The sequence below is a fragment of the Micropterus dolomieu genome, linkage group LG15 (assembly GCF_021292245.1).
Source record: "Micropterus dolomieu isolate WLL.071019.BEF.003 ecotype Adirondacks linkage group LG15, ASM2129224v1, whole genome shotgun sequence".
In the NCBI taxonomy this organism is placed as follows: Eukaryota; Metazoa; Chordata; class Actinopteri; order Centrarchiformes; family Centrarchidae; genus Micropterus; species Micropterus dolomieu.
Genome location: NC_060164.1, coordinates 2877488 through 2883199, shown reverse-complemented (window position 1 = coordinate 2883199; position 5712 = coordinate 2877488). Strand labels below are relative to the sequence as shown.

Genomic DNA, 5712 nt, shown 5'->3' with positions numbered 1-5712 from the left:
TCTTTGACACCACGCCACGGACACGCCCATTGACGAAAACTCGCAAATAGCACAACTTTTCATCTTCAATGCCTTTAGAAGGCACAGCAGAAATTTGAAGTCGATCGGACTAAATCCCTAGGAGGAGTTCGTTAAAGTACGGAGTGTGTAAATCATCCAAAAATGGCCATAAAATTCAAAATGGCCGACTTCCAGTTGGGTTTAGGCTATGCTCCAAGAGACTTTTTTGGGCGTCTGGACAAGATACACGTACCACAGAAAATTTGTGCACGTAGGTGAAACGTGCGGCGGGGGCTGCTTAGTTAAAGGTCCCTTCCTGTTGCCAGCAGGTGGCGCTATGACTGTGGGTGAATGTCGGCATGTACATGTGTTCAGGGCGGGACTCTCATCCTACATGTACACTTTGGTCCAGATGTGAGCATGTACACTGAAGTAACAACAACTTCCTGTTTCATGGCGAATTATCGACACAACAGACACGGCCATTGACGAAAACTCGCAAATAGCTCAACTTTTCATCGTCAATGCCTTTAGAAGGCACAGCAGAAATTTGACGTCGATCCGACTAAATCCCTAGGAGGAGTTCGTTAAAGTACGAAGTGTGTAAATTATCCAAAAATGGCCGTAAAATTCAAAATGGCCGACTTCCTGTTGAGTTTAGGGTATGGATTCTTGAGGCTTTTTTGTGCGTCTTGATATGATACATGTCCCCAGAAAATTTCGTGCATGTAGGTTGAACGTGAACGAGGGGCTAATTTTTATAATCTTTACAAATTCTATAGGGACCTCACACGGTTGTGCTCGGGCCCTAAATATATATAATCTTTACAAATTCAATAGGGACCTCGCACGGTCATGCTGCGACCATTGCGAGGCCCTGCCCCTGAGGGTGCTGAGGTCTCGAGCGGCTCTTGTTCTAGAGGATGGTCGGATGCGCTCCCCCCGTGGCACAGGCCCCGCGGTCGCTGAGGCTTCGCGGCGGCTCCGATCCTGGGGATCGCAACGCGAGATCGCCGAGGGTGCCAGAACGGCTGAGGCCTTTTTCCAGTCCAATCCTCCTCCCCTCATCCCCTCCCCTCATCCCTAATTATTAGAGACTTGGGTGGCTAATATGGTAGGGACTGCCCCATTGCAGGAATATACTAGATTCGAATGAATTAGCGGCAGGGATAGTGACAGTGGACACTTTCCATTTGTCATTGTAAAGCATTGCAACCCCCTCTCCTCGACCTGACATGATGTAGAACTGAGCATGTAGACTGAATTTATAACAACTTCCTGTTTTATAGCGAATTGAATTTGATTGTAATGATAATGGGTCTGGATCTCTGTGTCCACAGCAGGAGAAAGGTTGACTGTCCCCCTGTGACTGTCCAATAAACTACTGTATTGGGTAACACTTTACTTTAGGTTCCACTATTTAGCATTTAAAAGCAGCATCTAAACTTTTAGGAAATTGTTTATAAGACACCATAATGTACTTATAAACAGATAAAAGTACATTTTAAGTGCTTATTAATATACAGTATTTGTTAACTTCTCCTAAGAAAACACATTTTATATTATTACAACTGTGTTTTACTATGACGTCATTCATCTGTCATGTCATCTGTTCATACGGCAGGGTGCCCACAGGAGGAGTTATAGTTCATTAATAAACACTTAGATCTAGTTACAACCACATTATAGCAAGTTATAAGCACATATATCTATTATATGCTTTATACTGCTTATAAATGTTAAAATAGTGTAAAGTGTTGCCCTGTATTTTTTGGTGTTGTACTGACATGTTGGAATGGAATAATTATGGAATAATTGTAAGTCACTTTGGATCAAAGCATCTGCTAATTAAACTGAATGTGAATGGAATGGATATTGACACCAGTCATTTGTTTTTCTTCAGTTATTGGACATGTCCAGTAGATGGCATTAGAGAGCAAGTAAATATACCAGTGTTCAGACCTCACTTTAAGTAGATAAAGAAGTGAGTGCCTGACCCATTATTCTGTTTTTTATTTGCCCGGTTGAATGAAATAACTGGATGATCAGATCATATCAATGAATGACATGAATGTTTTTGTAGAGATGCAGTAGCATAACAATAAAAGCAAAATAAGAACATTCATGCAATCTAGAAAGTAGGTATAATCCTTGCATGACAATTATACACAAAACACACATTGGTAGCAAAGTTGCCCTTATTCAATCATCACATTCTTACTCCCAACCAGAGCTGAAATACTGGAAATTTGCCCAGTGGGCCGATATCATTTAAATTATTAATTTTATTTTTTAAATGGGCCAAGGACCAGCCCATAAAGCAGGGAAAGGCAGCGACCCATTGGTTTATTTTCTATATTACCCAATCACATCTCTTACTAGATTATCTTTATTTTGTTTCATTACAGACTGACTAGGCCCTGCGATGGACTGGCGACCTGTCCAGGGTGTACCCCGCCTTTCGCCCGATGCCAGCTGGGATTGGCTCCAGCCCCCCGCGACCCTGTACGCAGGATAAGCAGTTGATGATGGATGGATGGATGGACAGACTGACTGGCTCTCTGTGGTTTAAATGACAGACTTTGTCTTGATTTGAACCAATACCCAATAGACTCTTCACACATGTACAGATTGGTGAAGAATAATCTTATATGGACACTAAGTGAATCTCTGTAGGTCTAGTTAGGATATATCCCCAGACAGAAAGTATCCAGATTTGGTGTTGACTTGCCATGCGTTCACTCGTTGTATGCTGGCACTGTATCTCCTTCACAAATCTTCATCAATCAGGGCGGATGACAATAATATAACATAATCGTAAAGCTATCATAAAGGAAGAAATCGTTTACAATAAATCATCAGATTTTGGTTTAAAAAGCAGATATTACAATTTTTATAGAGAATTAAAAGACTCACTGACATCATTGTAACATGGTGCAGAGAAGATGTTTCCACTGGTCATCCTCACAGCTAGATTGAGATTATTATTCCATCATCCAAGTTAGAGATTCAGGAGGCATGATTATATGGTATGAATAACTGAACCCGCCCTTTACAGTTATTGAATATAGTTTATTTCTGTTTACCATTTTAATAATTGCTTCTATATTACTTTATATTGTCTGCTACGAAGCAGAAGAGAGTTACAAACTCAATTTCACTTCACAACCTGATGTAATGTGACAAATAAATCTAAATAAAATAAATCTACCTACCTACCTAACTCTGAAGGCAACATGTTGCAGACACAACCAAAACCCTCTAGATTACCCAGTAACAGAACTAGCACTTTTCCAGACATCTGGAACAAAGGTTTAATAACCCCAATTCATAAATCCAGAGATAAATATACATCCAAATAACTACCAAGAATATGTGTCTCTAAACGTCTTGTCAATTTCCTTGATAACCACAATATTTTGCATAAATGCCAAATTGCCGCACAACAGATTATATATTTTCCCTCCAGACTTCAATTGATCAAGAATTAAACATAAAGAAAAGAAAGCCTGTTTCGTTGACTTCAAAAAAAGACGAGGGCCTTTTCTAGAGGCTACTTGAAAAAGGCAATGAAGGAAAAACATATGATTTGATTAAAAACATGTATAAAAAAGCAAATGTGCTATACAGATTGGAAACAAACAAACAACAAACAGCTTTCTTCTTCCAGGGCCAGGGAGTGAGGCAGGCAGACCACAGTATGTGCGCCTGCAACACTGTGTGTCAGACAACGTGGTCAGCAACACCGGGGCCCGTTGGTGACGACACTATGGGAACGCCTCTGGGCGTGGCAGGGCTGAACTATGAATGAAACTACTCCAATCCTATTGGTATTACTAGAACGGTAGTGTGTGATACCGTAACCGGAGGGGGTATATAAGCACGCCGGCACATAGGACACATTAGCTTCTTTCTATTCAGCAGGCACTCTGGCTATGTTTGGAAGCTCCATCATCCTACCTGAAGTCGAGACGAAGCAGATCATGTCGAAGCGATTCCGACAGTGTGTCTTTCCATGTGAGCGTTTCATCACGGAAGGTGATACCCATGGGATGTGCGTCTCATGCCTGGGGATGTTGCACGCCCAGGCAGCTCTCGAGGGGGCTGCCTGCTACCATTGCGAGGCCCTGCCCCTGAGGGTGCTGAGGTCTCGAGCGGCTCTTGTTCTAGAGGATGGTCGGATGCGCTCCCCCCGTGGCACAGGCCCCGCGGTCGCTGAGGCTTCGCGGCGGCTCCGATCCTGGGGATCGCAACGCGAGATCGCCGAGGGTGCCGGAACGGCTGAGGCCTTTTTCCAAGGGGCTGGTCCCCTTGGCGAATTTCACGGGAAACTTGGCGAAGCCTCGCGAACATTTCCCCGTGGGTCCTGCGCACAGCAGTAGATGGCTACAGGCTGCAGTTCCGGGTTCGCTCCCCTAGATTCTGCGGGATGGTCGGGACTGCAGTACACGCAGAACAGAGCCAGGTGTTGGGACAGGAAGTCCACTCTCTGCTAAAGAAAGGGGCCATAGAACTCATTTCCCCGCCAGTCAGAGAAGCCGGCTTCTACAGTCGATACTTCCTGGTTCCCAAGAAGGATGGAGGATTGCGTCCGATTTTGGATCTGCGGTACCTGAACCAATCTCTGAGGAGATTCAGGTTCAGGATGCTTACCATCCCCGCAATCATCAGTCACATCCAGTCCGAGGATTGGTTTGTCACAACAGATCTGCAAGACGCTTATTTCCACATCTCCATCCGTCCCTCTCACAGGAAGTTCCTGAGGTTCGCCTTCGGGGGCGCGGCTTACCAGTATCGGGTTCTTCCGTTCAGCCTAGCTCCCCGCACGTTCACCAAATGCATGGATGCTGCTCTGGCTCCGTTGAGTCTCCAGGGCATCCGCATACTGAACTACATCGACGACTGGCTCGTCCTGGCCCAGTCTCGAGAGTTAGCGGTTCGGCATCGAGATGTCGTCCTCGCCCACCTTCAGCGTTTGGGGCTGCGGCTCAACGCGAAGAAGAGCGTGCTGACGCCCGCCCAACGGACTACGTTCCTAGGGGTGGTGTGGGACTCGACGACGATGCAGACCCACCTGTCTCCCGCATGCATCGAGTCCATTTTGTCCACAGTGACCGGAGTAGGTTAGTTAGGCCGCGCCATCACTGTACAACACTTTCAGAGGGTGTTGGGTCTCATGGCAGCAGCGTCCAGTATAATACCTTCCGGGCTACTGCACATGAGAGCCTTGCAGTGGTGGCTAAAATCCAAGGGATTCTCCCCGAGGGGAAATCCGCTCCATCTGCCTTCGTTCCCTGTCTGTATGGAGGAAATCTTGGTTCTTGTCCCAAGGTCCCGTGTTGGGAGCGATCTGTCGCTGAACAATTATTTCGACAGACGCCTCACTCACAGGATGGGGCGCGGTCATGGACGGCCACTTCACGAGAGGCTCCTGGGAGGAGCGTCATTTCTCTTGGCACATAAATTGCCTGGAAATGTTGGCGGTTTTCAGAGCTCTGAGGTGTTTTCTGCCTGCCCTCCGCGGTCGCCACATCCTTGTCAGAACCGACAATACGGCAGTGGTGGCATGTTTGAATCACCAGGGGGGTCTGCGCTTGCGCCCTTTATACAAACAGGCACATTAGATCCTCCTGTGGTCCCAGCAGAGACTGCTGTCCCTCAGAGCGATGTACATCCCTGGGACCCAGAATCAAGGAGCAGACCTGCTGTCGA

The 5712-nt window shown here is 46.0% G+C and overlaps 1 pseudogene; it reads left to right on the top strand.

The window, feature by feature from the left end:
* The first annotated feature begins 3018 nt into the window (after positions 1–3018).
* Positions 3019–5712, top strand: part of LOC123984462 — a 5856-nt pseudogene continuing 3162 nt past the window's right edge.